Source organism: Thamnophis elegans, chromosome 3 (assembly GCF_009769535.1).
Source record: "Thamnophis elegans isolate rThaEle1 chromosome 3, rThaEle1.pri, whole genome shotgun sequence".
In the NCBI taxonomy this organism is placed as follows: Eukaryota; Metazoa; Chordata; class Lepidosauria; order Squamata; family Colubridae; genus Thamnophis; species Thamnophis elegans.
Window position 1 is genome coordinate 20,603,365 of NC_045543.1, and position 19,304 is coordinate 20,622,668.

The following is a 19,304-nucleotide window of genomic DNA, read 5'->3' on the forward strand; positions in this document are numbered from 1 at the left end:
CTGTAAGGGCATGATTCCTACAGAGAGACTTCTTCAGATCTTGCTTCTATGAAATAAGAGGTGGAAGAGCACATGGGCCATCTTTCAATCCTCAGTGGGCAGGATCAGTAGAAAGACCGATGGGTCTGTACTGTCTTTCAGTCAGGCAATATGTCCTAATGGTTTGAATGGCCAGTCTCTTCTGATAGGTAACTGTAGGTGAGGTCACAATGATCCTTCCTGAAACATGCAACATCAGCATGACAGCAAATTGGTCAATCTTGTTCTCACTGAAGAAAGCAAACAACAGTTACAACAGTTGACCAGAAAATACAATATTTATCTTTCTCCACTCCGACAGAATTAAGAATCTGCCCGTGGCAGTGTTTTCCCTGAGTTAAGGATGGACAAGAACACATGGGCAAAGCCATTCCTTCCCTTCAAACATGATCAAGATGCAATGTGAGTCCCCAGGAGATGTTTCGTTGCTCTAGAAAAACCAACAAACTCGATATGTCAATGATACGTTGCAGAAAAACTGATAACAGAAGTGGGCTATGGGAATATCTCAAGTATAAGAATTTGATGGCTTACACAGTGTTTCTTCAACCCAGCTGATGAGACAGAATGGTGAGAAAAGCAAAACAAATTGCAGAGCCGATCAAGGCAGGAGTTTCTTCCCATTTTATAATTACACGGGCAAAAAAAGGGGGGGGGGGCTGGAAGGGACTTGTGAATAAATGCATGGAAAATTGATGTGACAAATGGTGCATCGTCATTTGATCTATAAAGCTTCCACTTGAAATGTGTGAAGATCAGGAGAAAAGGAGGGACCAGATGGCACTTCCTGAGCTCAGGTGCAGGATAGAGAAAGAAGAGGAAAAAAAGAGCCAAGACAGGCAATTACTGGTATTTGGAAGGAAGTGGGCAAGAGAGAGCAGGAAAGAGCATACGTGACTCACTTCATCCCAAGTAGCCTAGAGCAGTTCCAAGAATTAAGAGCAGTTCCTGCTCCAAGCAACAGCAGCTAATCAAGAAAGGATTCAAGAGGTCACAGCAAGGTAATGCGTCAAGCAAACAGTTGAGATTAAAATGAAAAGAAAGCAGTGCGGTTAAAACTCCAACCATGCTCCAAGTAAAAGTAAAAAGGAACAGGAATACAAAGACAAAAATGTTCAACATATAGGAAGGTCGGGGATCTGATACGGCTAGTGAAAAACCAAAAGAAAAGATCAGGTGACGATCCCTGTAGTTAGAATTTTCACTGGATTCTCCCTCAGGCGCTCCTAACTGGAACTCATCCTATGATACAATTAAACAAATACTATTTGTTTTAGAATTTAAGGTTTCTAGGGGGCTGGCTGGTAACATGGAGAGATGCCAGTGGAGATGCCAAGGTTGCCAGGATTCTAATCCTCACCTCCCATCTGCCTTCCTCAATTTGGGGGCTGGAGGAAAATCATTAAGCTTAAATAAATAGCAATAGCACTTAGAGTTATATACCACTTCAGAGTGCTTCACAGCCCTCTCTAGTGGTTTTACAGAGTCAGCCTATTGCCCCCAACAATCTGGGTCCTCATTTTACCCACCTCGGAAGGATGGAAGGCTGAGTCAACCTTGAGCCTGGTGAGATTCATTCTGCCCAATTGTTGGCAGCCAATGATCAACAGAAATAGCCTGCAGTACTGTACTCTAACCACTGCACCTTTATTTTCCCCACCCCTTTAATTTTAGTCCATGAAAGAGTTTACACATTAGCTCATGTATTATGATTATTGTTGTTATATAAATGAAAACAAAATGCCAATCTTATTTGAGAATTTGAATAGCTCACCTAATTCAGTTTTACAAGAAGGAGTGAGAGTGAGTGGGTGCTACTTCACCCCTTATATCACTACCCTTCTTGCATTCCTTGCAAATGACAGCTTGGCTACTTGCAAGAGGCATGCACATTGGACTGTACCACCCAATTCAGACCCTTGGAAGTTCTAGGCGCCAATCATAGGACTGGCCCAAGACCTCTGCTGGAAATGGTTACCCTTCAAACGTAGGAAGGGTGACAGTTCTGGAGGCACCAGGGATCAAGCTAGAAACTGTCACCCTCCAGTCTCCTGCACTTGTTTCTAATAATATGATATGCCTGAGAAGGTTTATGATTTACCCACAAGTTCCCGAATCATAATTGGATCCCTATTTTTGCATGTTATTTGCTTCATATTGGGGCTAAATGAACCTTTCTGGATCTCTCCACCAGAAGAGAGGATTTGATTCTGTGATTGTAGAGGGACATTGCAAGCAGGTCAGAACCAGTTGAACAAGTCTACCTTGGCAACTTCTAATATTAGATAACTTGTCAGGCTGCCATAAGAAACAATGGTTGGCTTCCACTTCAGATGAAAAGGAAATAACCAGAGTTTGTCCTCAGTTTATCCTGAGTCCAGAGTGTGGCAGCCTTCCCCATTTCCTTCAATTTAGATATGGTAATGAAGTCCACATTTGTGTGTGCATCTGTGTGTGTCTAAAGCTTAGCCTGTCAGTTCTTTAAAAAAATGGCAACTGGTGTGAGACAAAGGATATTTTGGATGCTTTTGGATGCTTTTCGGTCCTTTACAACCTAATGAGCTGTTGTTGAGATGTGTTTTGATATAGGTCCATCATCTCTGTCCAATCTTATTCATTTACTCTTTCTGTATTTCTCTTGCCCATTTACTCTATGTCAGGTGTCAAACTGGCAGCCCACAGGCTGGATGAGCCACACATGGGCCATGCCCACCCCAGCTCCGTGAATGGGGAAAACTTCGAGAAACATCATGTGACGGCAATGTGACGCAGCGAGTTTGACACCTGTCTTCTATGTATTTGTGTGTGTGTGTGTGTGTGTGTGTGTGTGTGTGTGTGTGTGTTTGCACATCTGCTATCCTTTGAATATTAGATTCCTGATGGTAATTGCCCTACTTTGCTAATTAGCTGTCAGTCATCTGTTATTTTTATAGATGATGGTAATGGTAAACCACCTCAAATCCTTATGAAGTGGACAGTATCAATACACATATATTTGTGTATACATGGGCGTAATAGGGATGTGCAAAATATTCATAGATAAAAACAGTACCCTTAAAACAATTGTTTTGAATGCTTCAAATTGGGAATAAGTATGATGTACCAAGAAGATTTTTCCTCCAAAGAAGAACATTGTATTTTAGCAATAGTAGCAGCAATAGGAATAGCACTTAAGACATATATATCGCTTCACGGTGCTTTACAGCCCTCTCTAAGTGGTTTACAGAGTGAGCCTATTGCCCCCAAAAATCTGGGTCCTCATTTTACTCACCTCAGAAGGATGGAAGATTGAGTCAACCTTGAGTCCCTTCAGGATCGAACTCCTGGCAATGGGCAGAGTTTGCCTACAATACTGCATTCTAATCACTGCACCAACAGGGCTCCTTTCCATATTGTTTTGATTAATGGACGATCCTACAACTGGACAATTAAAAAAATATCATGGAGACCCAGGGAATACCTTGTCAATAATGCAGGAGACATCACATCCATCCTTGCTGGCCATTAGTTGAACCCAGAGGTGGATTTCTACTGGTTTGGACCAGTTCGGCCGAACCGGTAGTGGTATGGCGGCTTGGGTCGCTGGAACTGGCAGCGACCCAGGCCTGCAATGCCCCCCCCCCGAACTAGTTCTCCTATGTGGACGCCATCTTGATTTTTGCGCACACCGAACTGGCAGTAATGCCAAGACCAACCCACCCCTGGTTGAACCTAACCTTCAACCAGAATCAATCTTTTTATACATTTTTTTTATTTTGTATCTTGCTTTGTTGTATGTACAAAGATAGCTTTCAGCCTTTTGTGGGACACATTTTCTGGTACTTAAACATGTTGTTCTATTATTCCTCAGTGCTCTGTTGTCAAGGCTAAGCATTTCTAATTCCTTTAATCTTCAGATGATTTAATATATCGTCCCTAATCATTGCTCTTCTTTGATCATATCCCACTTCAATTCTTCTTAAAGATTAGTATCTATAACTAAGGATAATATTCAAGGTGGCGGCTTCAGAATCTGGAATATTATTTGATTTAGAAATGTTCTCTTGATGCAAGTTAGAGTTGCATTTGCTTTTTCGCCCTTTAGTCATCATCATGCTACTGACTGATATTTATTTTGTAATCAATTATTATTCCACATCAGTATTGCCAAGACTTCTGTTCTGTGTAGCTGATTTTTGTTTCCTTAAGGAACTTTGCATTGCCTCCTTTTACCCATTTCTCAATTTCTCTTTATAGGGTATTAGCAATGCTGCATTGCATCTCATTTACAACGTTGACTTCTTCATCCCATCCATTAACAAGAAATCTTTGTCAGTTGGAAATCTCAGAATGGAACTGGTAACATTCTGGTTTCAACAAAAGACCATTGACGAGCACCAGTTTCCTTCTGAGCAATCCATTTTGTACTTATGCCCCCTTCCAGACTAGCTTATTAATCAAAATGACACTCAACGCAGCTCTCCGTATTTCTCTAAAATCAAGATATAGGATAACTGTACCATTTCCACAACCTACGTAGCACTGATATCTCATCAAAACTGAGATAAGATTAGGCTGGCATCTAAGATAAGGTTCTTGACAAATTGAGGGTGTCCTTTCAAGAGGTTTATAGATTAATCACTGTTATCTGATGGCAGATATCTCCTCAACACAGAAGGGTAAGCCAAGTCAAGTGTCTTGAACTTTGCTGGCAGAGCACCAAATGCAAAAGTCTGGAGTGTCCCTGAGCATCAGGAAAAGACATGTTGTTACTATAATGTTTTCAAGTCTTGAAATTACAAAAACAGTGTCCTTTACTTCTTGAAATTTGTCCGTAGCCTACCAAATGCGGAAACATGTAATTTAGGTGTGTACTGGAAAAAGCCACAAGCCAGTAGCCAAACAAGTGTGATTGCCATTGTTCCGTTGTTTATTGGCTATGCTTAAATTAGTCCATTGTTCCTGCTTATATATATCAAAGCTCTATTTTTTTTGTCCGTGGAGGCAAGAATATTTTAGAAGGGGTGCTGAAATGTTGTATCGCTGTTCGTCATGGGAAAAGTTTCTGCATTCCCCTGAGCAGCCACTGTCTGCATCAAATACAGCCCTAGGAATTCTTTCCAGGGTTAGACTTGTAGATTTCAGGTTATTTCAGTTTAAAGGAGAGGACACCAATCCAACCTACAACACTTTACCTTTTGCAAAATGAAATATTGGGATCTATTAAACTGAGCTCTATGATGGCACCAAAGTGGCCAATGAAGGGAAGATATTACTGACCATTCCTGTTTCATCTACCAAAATTTTATAAACAGCACAATGGTAGGAAGATTATTTTAAAATATAATCTATTAGGACTCTCAGTTTGGTCAAGAAGTTGCACTTAATTCATTAATAAGGGAAGTTGTGTAGAGAGCTACATAGAAAAGCTCAGACGTAACACATTGCACAGAAAAATATGAAATGGTGGTAAAAGATTATTATTGTTATGTATTTCCTCTTATTTTTAATGATTTGTAAATGATTAATATTCCTTCATACAATGAAGGAATATAACAAAACTCAAAAATAATAGTTATGAGTAAAATAAGAGGGTTAAGAATGGTGAAATCCAAATGAAATACAATAGAAGGGGAAATAATATCAGATGAGTGGTATCGATTGATAATTGCTATTAGAAAGAACAGAAAACTCCTGTTCGTATTGTATTGTGTAAATGTGGTGTACGTCTAAGTTTTGTGTGTGTGTATTTTACATGTTTATTAATAAAAAAATAAAAAATAAAATAATAAAAAACTGATTAATATATACAGAGAGGCTACATGAAAACACGGAAGATTCCCGCCCTCTTCTCCAGCCAGCAGAGATCATGTTCAAGGGAATTTGTTTAACACAGTAATCAAACAGCAGTAATAAGTAGCTTAAGGATAAATAAATGACAAAATAAACTACACGTCAGAAACACTGGCTGATTGTAGCATATGTTTATGATGTAAGCTAGTAAAATTCATGCCTCCACATCTCACTTTTTTCTTTGTCTACCAAGGAAATCAAAGTGCATCCACCACATAATTGGGAGGAGGGGGGGAATCAGGCATTTTCAGTAACCGGGGTAACAAATTCCTCAGCCCTCCACTTTTCCAGTGCTGAGAAATGGTAATTCCCTCTAAACGATTAATGGCAATGATGTGCTTCTCTGCTTTCCAAATGCGATGACAGATTTCATAAGTCTTCTGGACAACTTCAAATGTTTCTCCACCCTGACATGATGACAAACTAGTTCTCTCTCGTGGGAAAGAATAAAGAAGCGCTATTGTGTCCGCTAATGAAGTTTACGGCTCTTCCTTTGAATTGAACTTTGAATTGTTTACAATCATTATGGCAGGTTGTTAATTGACTTTGTATTTATTTAAAAGGGTCCGATGCTGGAGGAGCATTTAAACATTGCTCATAAGCAAAGGATCTTTTGGTGCAGACACATTTAGCAGAGCCTCACCTTTTCCCATGAATAATTCACCTTCAATCATGGAGTAACACAGGATTTTCATTTGTGGAGATGTAGCCAGATGCCCTTCTGCATGGTTGCACAGTGAAACGTTTCTGACTGCAACCGGTATTTGAAAATTATCACTATATGGTCCTCCACAAATTGCGTCTGAAACTGAGAAAGGGGCTGGTGTTTTTTTTCCCCCGCATAGGACTCATTCTAGTTTCAAATATTTCAGACGATACTATAATCCCATTGACCTATTTTACTGGATCAGTCAGATAAGAGCTTGCCAGACCCCTCCTTCTCTCTTCTGAAACAGAACATGGTTAACAAGCAATTCAGGAATATAAAGGGGATGCCATTCTTCTATTACTATTCACTCTTGTGTCTGAAATTTGTTTCATGATGGCATCATTCACATTTTTTCTTCTTTGGCAGTGCAGTTTTTCTCTCCAATTATTTTTACCCAGATGCTCTCCATTGGTTTTCTCAGATGCATGTTACATTGAATTGCTTCTTCAGTTGCATTTATATACTTGATTATTCTGTTTTTGCATTTCAATAATGCTAATTATCCCACCAAAGCTCAATTATGTCTATCAATCTGCAATTGTTTCTATACTTAGATATGAAGCTCTCTCCCTGACATTTGCATAGTCACTCTGGGTTTTTTGGGGGGAAAAGGGAGAATGTTCTGTTCTATAGCCACTTTCAGATAAAGGCATGGTGGCAGAAAATATGCATGGATATGAAGATGGATGGATGGACAGTCACATGGATGGGTGGATAATGATAATAACGTACCATTGCACTCAATGTTGCTAATATATTTGCCCCAAGCAGGTCATTAATCCCAAGTAAAGAAAAACAGTGAACAAAGAGACCAAGCTGAAAAAGTGATGCACAGAACACAATGGAGGTTGTGTGAATTTATTTTGATTGTGAAGTGCTTTTGTTGGTCTCATTGTTTTCCTCATCCACACAGCCTGAGGACACACACACACATTAGATTTTTACAACCCCTGGTAAGCCCCAATTATGGGAGGAAGCTAACGGCTTCCATCATCTGTCAATCGGCTCGTCACAAGAGTCCATCACGACAGAAACCCAATATTTTTACTGTTGCCTTTGTTATATTTGTTTTTTTTAAATTTGTGCTGATAAATAAATAAAGGGAGATTAATATAGATCTATTTCAGCTATTTAGCTCTCATCAGCTAGCCTTACTGGGATTTGAACATACATACATACTACATACATACATACATACATACATACATACATACATAACATATATATATATATATATTATATATATATATATATATATGCAAATCACTAGCATATTGCATGCTAAGTCCATTGCTACCCAGTCTGTACTTTATTCAGACATGTTTATAGCTTCCTGTTCTGCTTTTGTATTATATCCCATTCCCAGTTTGTGCCACCCATTTATTCATTTTTCCCTTCTTGCTGCATTTAGTCAATTGTGCAACACACACACTGCCCTAGCTACAGCAACTACACTAACAGATGTAGCTGTTCCCCAAAATGTTCACAGGGTGCTACACATAGTAAGAGGCAAGGAAATATGAACTCAAGGAGCTTGATAGTTAAAGAAAAAAATAGTTGGCAAGCTCTGTCATATGCCATCCTTAACTTTTCATTCACCTCACTGTTTTGTTCCTCAAGTCTTTGATCTGTCTCCATCAACCCCAATTCTCTCTCTCAATCTTCTCTCCCTTGGATCCAGGGAGAAATAATAACAGAACAATCAATTGAGGGCAGCAATACTTTTAAAACCAGTAGCACTTGTCCCTGAGGAATTAATAAAGAAATGATTGATGGCTCAACTTCTGTTTTCAAAGCTCACTTGATTAAATGTCCAGATAGTTGATAGCCTATGGCATTGGTGTCAAACTTGTGGCGTAAGGGTTGCTATCACATTGCTTGATGCTTTTTTTTCCCTTCATGGAGGTGGGGTGGGCATGGCCTATGCAGGGGTACATCTGGCCCGGGGACCCCCAGTTTGACACCCCTGATCTATAGGAAGCAGGACGAGAAGTCTGCAATGTGAAACAAGTTACCTGATAGAATCTGGTCCTAAATCACTCGAAAATGCCGTTGCATTAGAAAATTGATTTCAACTATCAAGTATTTCCAAGAAAAGTAACCCACTGCTGTCAATGTCGTTTCACTTAGAGCTCCTTAAAAATGGAATTTTAAAAAAAACCTGTTTTAATCCTTATCCCTGATTATCTTAGTCCATTATTTTTTGTTCTGAAGAAGCAAAAGTCTTGTTGAGTTGCCTCAAAGGACAATGACTGATGTTGAGCATGTAACACATCCCCCTTTCTTCTCTTGTTGCTCCTTGGCTGTATTATTCATTTACTTTTTAAAAGCATAACAGAATAACATCGATATATGTGAAGTGGAAAGGCAAACTTGCTGATGCAGCAACCTCATAATTCTCACATTGGGTGATGCTCCATTTCCCACTGACCTTTGAGATAACAATTCCTATTGGCTAGAATTAGATGGAAAGTTCTCTGGGGTTCCCAGCCATGAATAATATATGGCATCTCCTAAGCTGAGCACAGCAGCATTAATTACAACAATCAATGGCAACATTCATAACCATGAATCCATGATCTTCCTGATCTATAGCAGTGATCCTCTTTCCAGCATTTACTGACATTTTTAAACGGATTTATTCTGAGGACATTAACATATGCTTACTATGCCTTTCTAAAAGCACTTCCTTTTCTCTGTGATTTATATCCCGGCTAGTGCATAATTCCTGACTCATTTGCACTCGGCTTGGAAAAAAGTGAGTTACAACCCAATGAATTGCAGTTAACAGGCGACACATGAGCTGGTACTAATCAGTGTTAGAACTTCTGACCTGTTTCATAAATACACATTTGTTGATTGTTCATGCAGTCCGAGAAAAACAGGTAGTTGTAGATGTCTGTGGAGATTCTCAGTCATCCAGGTCATCGTTGCCCCAAAGGTGCTTTTTCAAAAGCTAACTGGACTTTGTTTTTTCCTCGAAGACGTTTCGCTTCTCATCCAAGAAGCTTCTTCAATTCTCCACCATTCAGTCAGAAATGAAGAAGCTTCTTGGATGAGAAACACCTTCAGGGAAAACATTGCTGCATTTCTGTATTTGTACTTTCTGTATATTTACTAAGAGAAACATAGAAATTCTTGGTGATCATAGTCACTGAATTCAAGTATGTATCACTGTCAAATTCAGCTGTTTATGGGGAAGAACTAATAATAATAATAATTACTTATCAATAAAGATGGTTGGGATGTTGGATGATATTGGTGACAAGAAGTGATCAGTTCATGTTCTATGATGTTTCATACAAGTCATGATAATGTAATTAAAAGAAATGTATGTTTCTTTAATATATATGCGAATTAATTGTCACCACTTCAAGCAGAATTCTAGCCATCTACACTCAACAATAGACAGTTCTGCTTTTTGATGAACTATTTCTCTTTAAACTCATGTGGCTTTAGAGAACGGCCTTTGAGCCCTATTTTTACCGGTGCGGTAGGAGAAACTTCTAGTAAATGACTCCGAAACCAAACTCATGTCTTTTCCCAAGGATCTTGTACAGCTGTAAGCTTTGATGGCAGATAAACAATAACACAAAATTGTTAAGGCCATATTGCATTGCTTCCATAAGGAGAGAAGTACATAACTGTTGGATACAACTCTTTAAAGCCAATTCACCACTCAGATGTTAAATGACTCTCGGATATGTACACTTAATAACTAATAGCATTCTTTCATGTATCTAGCTGCATTCCAAATGTAGGAATCTAGGATGATGATCCCATTGGACTGAAGTTTCTATGGAGATTCTCAGTCATCCAGGTCATGACTGTCCCAAAGGTGCTTTTCCAAAAAGCCACTGGACTTTCTTGGTTTTTCCTTGAATACATTTCCCTTCTCTCCAAAAAGGTTCCTAAATTCAGTGAACTAAGGAAGCTTTTTGGATGAGAAGTGAAACGTCTAAAAGAGGCTGAAAATTTGGGTGCGTCTTATACTCCGAATGTGGCTTTTTTGAAGCTTTTTTCAGCCTTAATGAGGCACTGAGTGAAGCGATCTTCCGTGCTTTGCCTGCTTTCTCATTGCTGCTCCCTCCGACAATTAGGACTGAAAAATAAAGCTTATAGCAATGCAATAGCATTTAGACTTATATACCGCTTCATAGGGCTTCAGCCCTCTCTAAGCGGTTTACAGAGTCAGCATATTGCCCCCACAGTCTGGGTCCTCATTTCACCCACCTCGGAAGGATGGAAGGCTGAGTCAACCTTGAGCCGGTGAGATTTGAACTGCCGAACTGCAGTTAGCAGTCAGCTGAAGTGGCCTGCAGTACTGCACTTTAACCACTGTACCACCTCGGCTCAGCTTCTGAGCCGAGATGGTGAGCTGATTGGTGCCGAGGTGGTGGAGCTTCTGAGCTGATTGTTGGAGGAAGCAGCAATGAGAAAAGCAGGCAAAGCACGGAAGATCACTTCATTTGTTAGTGCCTCATTAGGGCGAAAAAAAGCTTTGAATATTTTTAATATTTTTTATTTTTAATTTTTAAAACAAACACAACATCCTTCTTTACATGCTGTAGAAAGTGTATCAGTTGATTACAAAAAGACTTTCATGAATCTCTTCCACAACCAACAAACATAATTCATATTAACTCAAGTATTTTAAAACTCAGATGTTAAAATGTTACATGTTACCATCATCATATTCCATTTTCATTTGACTATAATTGCTTAAATGCCCTTCACCATAAAATATACCAGATTTAATACATAACCACATACTGGCCTTTCATTTACTATTTCTAAAATCCTCCACTAATATTGAATCCTTATGTCCTATTCTAGCTAAACATCCATAATAGTTATAACAAAATTTTCTAATCCTCCTCTCCAAATCACTGTTTAGAATTTACATCCAGTTTCCTTATGTTATACACATATCTATATATACGTTGTTATCCTTATCCCTCCTTTATTTAATTATATCCTGTATCATAACATTTTCCCCCTAATAATCAAAACTTTAACTGTATCTAACTTTTTTATTAACCTTTATATATAATCCAAAGGGATTTCAAATCTTCCTTTCATGGGTACCATTCAATATTCATATCCAATTATACTCATCATGACACTACACATTGTATACATTAGTAACATTATCAATTATTTATTTAAACTATATCTATTGTCAATAAATTTCACTAAGTTTAACTAGTTTTAAATTATACTCTTCCATCTATCAACCTGTATCTTTCCAATAGCAAAACAGTCTCATATCTTCTGCCATTTGTGGTGCCAATCCTCTAATCATCTCCTTGATCAACTTTGTATGGACTCCTCTTAGCAACTCCTTGCTTATAAGATCTCTCATGTAATCTTGATGCCCTTCTTCTGTTTCCTTAATCAGCTTATCTTTGATTGTCAGTAGTGTTATCAATGATATTGTTAATAAATTTTCTCTCTTTAAATTCATACATTCTTATGTTTTTTTCTTCTTCTGTATCTTGCCATCAGGGATAAACTTCCCCTCCATTTAATTACTCTTTCAATTTTACCATTTAATTCACTCTTTCTATTTTCAGAGACAAACCAATCACCATAAATATCAGCAATTAATTTCTTTATATTCATTTTCCACTTCGATTTTTGGGGTTTAACCATCACGTTTTCCACTTGATAAACATCCTCAACTTCTTCATCATATTTGCTGTTAGATGCTCTAACGTCTTCCAGCTTCTTCTCTATCCTCTCATACTTATTTGATAATTTCTGTATTTCTGAGAATATCTTTTGCAAGCTTAAGTTTCTTTCTGCTATTGAAATTGTGCCATTATATCCAGCTAACAAACATAGCTGCTCTAGCTTGGAAGGTTAATAAAATTAAGCATAGATTCAACAATAACATTGTTTTCACTTTTCTCTGGTTAAAGATATACTTCAAAGAGACATCTGTATGCTTTCCTTCTTATCACTTTCTATAACCAGGCAGTGAGACCTTGTAGTGCCAAGCCAAAATAATCAGTGAGAAAAATAAGAGTGTTTCGTTTCCAATACACAAACCTTCCAGCCTCCGAGTAGCAGTGTTATTGTTGCAAACTTCCTTGTTTCTTTTTGTATCTTTTTTGTATTTCAAGTTAAAAAAGAGTCCAATATTTGAATGAGTTAGAAGAACACCCACAGTAATGAAAGAGGAAAATTTTAGTCCATAGTTTACAAGGAATAATAAAAGGAAAAAAAGTAGAAGAAGAAAACAATCCATTTGTTTTAAAAAGGCTTGCATAAATTCCATCCATGAAGATAGCATTTAAAAAGTAAGATAACTCACTGTCCAAAACCATTCCAATTTAATTCCGCTGCTTAATTCTTGTTCTCCAATTTAAATTAAGTTTTTTATAGGCAATCTCTTTTTAAAACAGTAAAAGTTCCTCACCAGCTGGAAAACACTTTTCTTTCCGTATCCTTCCATTTTGAGCTGCCCTTGGCTGGATTTTTTGTCCCAGCGTGAAGAACTTCTCTTGCATCGATCAGGGACTTTGCGATGTCCCTGAGGTCAACAAGACATATTCTTCCTGTTCACCGTCTCTGCGGGACGGTTTAGGTCCGATTGGAGCACCCAGTGGCAAAATTATTGGCTGTAGTCTCGGAGCATCGAGACCGCACGTCCGTAACATCGCGACATTGGCCCCTCCTCCCCAAAGCTTTGAATATTTTTACTGCAGCATACTCACCCATTTGGATACTGGTACATCGAAGTGAGGCTTGGAAGAGTAGAGATGAAACAAAATGCAGTCTGTACTTCAAAAACTATTTCTCAAGGAATGGAAAATCTATTTCTCTTCAATGCAACACATTATTTTGCAAATTGTGGCTATCTTCTTTGGATGTTCTCATTTAAGTATGCCTTTCAACTTTTCTGTGGAGCAAATAATTTGCTAGATTACTGATCCAAGTTTCCAGAATAGAAATAGCATCGATCATGCTGGTTGATGATCTCAGAGTTTAGACAGGAAAGTGTATTCCTTTTTGGTCCAAATAGACTTCTCACTTGTCCTCAATAATGATTGTTTGTAATGATTGTAAGTGATTGCTAATGATGTGGGCCTGACTTGGAATTCATAGTCTAGGAGATAAAAAGTACTCAAAACCAGCAAACATATGTGCTGAAGCTGACCAAACTAAGGATGCTAGCCAGATGAATATCTGATAGGCAGAATCCCTCCCCCTATTTTCCTCCCCAAAAACTAAGGTGTGTCTTATACTCCAGTGCATCTCATATTCCAAAAAAATACGGTATGTACATCTACTGGCAGGATATAAACTGGAAACGCTTCACAATAGTAAATTACTTATTCAGTGTTATCTGTCCAACATATGGTAGACCGCTCTTTAGTCTTGTCCTCCATGGTATTGGAATGGAGGTATGTATCATAATGCCCCATATACAGAATGAATTTGTTCTTGCCCATGTCTTTTCTATAGCAATTTGCTTCCTACTCTCATAATTCTTCTTGCAATCAGAAATTCTACCTATTCCAAGGATGACTTTGTTTGCTTATCAGGAAAGAAAGTTAACATCTCCAAAACACTTGCAAAATTACTCACAGCTGCTTTATGCCGAGAGCTATTATCTTCATTTTAGAATTTATGATCAAGTAAAAAATTATGCTCAGTGTCTTGTTTATATGCTTTTTATTGCATGTGTCACTGATTGCAGTAAAGTTATGCACACAATTAAACATAAAATGTGTTTGCATGTAAAAAAAAAATCATGCAAGGAAACTTACTGAAAAAAGACCTCACAGTACAATTAAGTTCACAATCTCATAGATGCATAAATAGGAATAGCACAATTAAATTTTATTTTCATGTTCATTCATTTATAAATTGTAACATCTCACATCAATGGTTAAGGCTAAAGAATATGTGGAAAGATATAGGAGTTGTGTTATATTGTTGTTATAGTTGTGTTATAAAAAGATATAGAAGTTGAATGTGCATAATAAAGTTATGCACACAGTTAAGCATTAAATGCTTTTGCATGTAAGAAGTCAAGTAAGGAAATTTATTGAAAAAAACTTCATAGGATAATAAAGTTCATAATCACATAGCTGCATAAATAAAAGTTAGCAGCACAATTTAATTTAATTTTCATGTTCATTCATTCATTTGTTAATTGTTATGAGCCGTGTCTATGAAACAAAATGTTAAGAATTTATCATATTTATGTAGTTACTTACCAAGCACATCTAAATTATATTAAAGTAACCAAAATATATTTACAATCCTGCAGGCATGTCACAAGATTAAGATTAAGATTTAGTTTATTTGTATGCCGCCCTTCTCTGGGAGGGACTCAGGGCGGTGAACAACTCAAAAGGGGAAAAGGGGATACAAACACAATACACGTAATTAAAATACACAAGAGTCATACAGCCATACAAGTCGAGAGGGGAGGGGAACTCATCAACCCCAGGCCTGCCGGCACAGCCAGGTTTTGACAGCTTTCCAGAAGGCCTGGAGAGAGGTGAGGGTCCGAATCTCCGCGTGGAGAGCCTCAGACGCTACCAAGTTCCAAGTAGCAACTAAGGTCTCCACCGGACTGTGGGCGAAAGTATCAGGCATAACGCCAAGCGCCGTCTGGAAACCCTGAGGATCCATAAGACGCCTGGGGTGGAACCACCTAATCGGTTCCTCCTCCCTACAGCGGGGGATTGGTCTCCGAAAGTCAACTTTTGAGCGCCCCTAATATTTGGAAGTTGAAAATTTTGACACGTCCTAAAATAAAGAGTTATCTGAAAAGATATAGGAATTGGGGGGGAAATGCAGCCTGGTTTAGGAAAAAAATGACAAAAGAGGAGGAGGATGGAAGATTATATATGTTTGTCACCTTGAGTTATTTATAAAAACAATAAAGGTGGGATATGAATGAAATGAAATGAAATGAATGAAATGAATGAATGAATGAACGATCATAACAATTCTTAGCACTATGACAGAGTTGGTTGTCATCTCTCCTGCAAACAAGCACCAGCATGAAGTCACAATGGCTGTTACTATCTGCTCCGGACAGCTCCCTCTGGCCAGCCTACCTCATTCAGGTAAGCAGGATCATGACAGCCCCAGCCACGGACTCCTTCTTCAGGTAAGCAGCAGCAGTATAGAACTTCACCATAGTTGTTTCTTACTTTCAGACTAAACATATCAGCAGGCACATTTGAAGTAAATATCTCTTGTTCACATCTGATAGAGGGAAATGATGGTAGGTCAAGGCTGAAATGAGAGGTCTCAGGTGGTCTCTGACTTTGGTTATTATCTTGCAGACATTTCATTACCCAAACTAGGTAACATCATCAATGCTGGTAGGGAGTACGGTTTGCTCTCAATTTATATTCTAGTCATTCTGGCTCTGTCATTGTTAGTGGGGGTGGTCTTAGAGGTTCTTTGGTTGAGCTGTTTACTATTAGCTTGTTTGGTAGTTCCTTGATTGAGACACTGTTTAGCTACATTATCTAGTTTGGGTAATGAAATGTCTCTTGAGAGACCGCCTGCTGCCAATTACCTCCCATAGACCCGTTAGATCGCACAGGGTCGGCCTCCTCCGGGTTCTGTCTACCAGCCAATGCCATCTGGCTACCACCCGGGGGAGGGCCTTCTCTGTAGCAGCTCCGGCCCTTTGGAATGAACTCCCCGCGGAGATTCGGACCCTCACCTCTCTCCAGGCCTTCTGGAAAGCCGTCAAAACCTGGCTGTGCCGGCAGGCCTGGGATTGATGAGTTCCCCTCCCCTCTCAACTTGTATGGCTGTATGACTCTTGTGTATTTTAATTACGTGTATTGTGTTTGTATCCCCTTTTCCCCTTTTGAGTTGTTCACCGCCCTGAGTCCCTCCCGGAGAAGGGCAGCATACAAATAAACTAAATCAAATCTATTCTAATCTAATCAGCAAGAAAACAACCAAGCCCAGAAAGCACCAGGTCATATTCATTTGAAATCCATTGAGAAACTGAGTACACTTAAACATTTTTCAATTCTTCATGTTTCGTATGAAAGGCCCAGAGCTGCATCCTGCAGACTTTCTGAGAGCCTCGGTGTTTGCTTTATCCTGTTTTAATACCTATTAAAATATGAATGGGTATTGACCTAGTGGTTAAGGCATCAGGCTAGAAACCTGTGAGTTCCAGTTCCATCTTAGACACAAAGGCTGGGCAATTCTGAGCCAGTCACTGTCTCTCGGCAAAATTCACTTCATAAAGTTGCTGCTGTGGGGAAAATAGAAGGATGAAGGAGAACAGTATGGCATAGGTTCAATGCCTTTAGTTATTTATAAAAATAAAAAGCAGGATTAAACAAATCTAAAACAATTATCAACCAGTAGATGGGAGATTACGAAACCAATAAACCCTTTGTCCAAAATGATCTACACCAACCAGACATCAACTGCCTCATATGGATCCTCCTCTTCCTCCTCCTCCTCCTCTTCCTCCTCCTGCTGCTTGTGAGAGAATGTTCCTTCCCAACTGTAATCTAAGCAGTCTTTAGTGGAGGTTTGAGAACTGAAAACATTAGTTAGTTCACTAGTTAGTTAGTTAGTTAGTTAGTTAGTTAGTGAGGTCAGTTGAACAACTGAGTTTCCTTCTTGAAGAAAGGAAGCAAAGAAGTGAGATGCTGGTGGTAAAGAAGCTGTCAACTTCAAAATGGATTGGACCTGTTGCAGCCATTTTCTCAGCTTGATACACTTTGGGAAAGGAGAAAGGAGCTTTGGAATGTCAGACCAGACATCAACAACTTACTATCCTCCTCAAAGGCACACGCTTCAGGGAGCCAAAGAGGCTGATAATCACCACAGACGCCAGCCTCTTCGGCTGGGGTGCTCATCTGGGAACAGCAGTGGTGCAGGGCAGGTGGTCGCAGGCGGAGCTCACCCACAACATCAACTGGCTGTAGCCCCGGGCCACAAGACTCGCCCTGCGCCACTTCCTCGACCAGGTCAGAGGCCGCGATGTACTGATTCTGATGGACAACATCGCCGTCAAAGCGTACATCAACCACCACGGTGGCACGCGGTCTCTGGCGTTGATGTCGGAAGCAGAGACTCTGGGTCGCTGGGCGGAGAGTCATCTGGCGTCAATATGAGCAGACCACATCTCCGGCGTGGACAACGTGACAGCGGACTGGCTCAGCAGAACAACCATCCAGAACTCGGAATGTCGTCTGCACCCGAGACTGTTTTACCAGCTGTCTCAGAAGTTCGGCCACCCGGTTGTCAACCTGTTTGCCTCGCTGGCCAACGCCCAACTTCCAAGGTACTTCACCCGGTTCCATTGCCCAGGGGCGGAGGGCACGGATGCTTTAAGATCCCGCTGGCCAACAGGTGCTGGCCAGAGACTGGAAGAGGTTACGAAGGAGACGCCAGAGTACCTAGTTGAACACCATGACCTGTGACAAGGAGGGAGGGAGCTGTCTAATCTTTAATTATACCGAAAGCGCAGGAAATAGCCAGAGCTGGTTTGTTTTTCAACCATGCCAAAATGATGTACTCAATAAAGCACCTCTTTGAGAAAACTAAAAATCTCAGAGTTGCTGAAATGGGTTCATTACTCAGAACCTTGACAGAAGCATGGAAATGTTACATCTCAGAAATGTTTCTTTGGTGAATAATGTTGACTTTCTTGAGCTGGGAAATTAGAAGCAGCAACTCAGTCTTGGAAAACCTGAAATGGAACAGCAGCATTTTAGGCCCATATTGTTGCACTTATTCCTTCAGTTTGCAGTGAGCTTCTTCGCTCCATTTCTTAATCTTCAAGCATGGAGGCAAAAGAAAGTCCACATTAATTTGGTAGTTAGGAAAAGAAGGAATCTAAGAAGCAAAATTCATGAACAATCAACTTCTCAATAGTAGTCTTACTTCATAATTGAGCAATGAATACAGAAGGGCTCTGAAATCTCTTTTTTATAGAGTCTCAGTTGAGACCTCTGTGATGATGTTCACCAGCCATATGTTGGCTTTACTGAATTAGATGCCTGTTATCGTGCCTATGACATGGCTTCCTTAGGATTTGTTTTGTCCTAGACAAGTGAGATTGGGATGGAAAAGATAGTCATTCAAAGATCAGAGCAGTCAAAATGGTTTCTCTGATCTGCCACAAGCAAGTGCTGTAAATATGTCTTGTGATTACTATCAGCCACATCACTATTCACCAATGCAATGCCTTCAAATATATTTGGACAGCAATTTCTAAAATTCCTATTCTGGCTAGGAAGTGTTGCAGCCTTGGTCTTAATGCATCTTCTAGGATGCCCAGTTGGGATAAGCTTTGCCCCACTAAAGAATGCAGCCTAAGGACTAAGATCTGTTGTCTAAAAAATGTCTGCCATTCAGTTCAAAACCATGGAACTGGGATTATTTCTGCAATTGTCCAGATTAGTACATAGGTCAATGATGGTTTGAAGCCTACTATACTTCGTTTAGTTGGGTTCAACAAGAGACTCTTCACATGTACCAAATACATATTTGCAGAAAGGGCAGGGTTATAAATACTTGTCCCATGGACACATCCTGTCTCTACCTTAGTGTGGGAGAAGAAACCTGAAAATGAGTCTTCCATAATCATACAAAAGAGCTATTCAAATATTGCACCAGTGTACAATTGTGGAATGGCACCTAGGACAAGGCCTTTAGAGGCCAGGATGAGACATGTAAACCACTGTCCTTCCTATGCATTTTCAAAAAC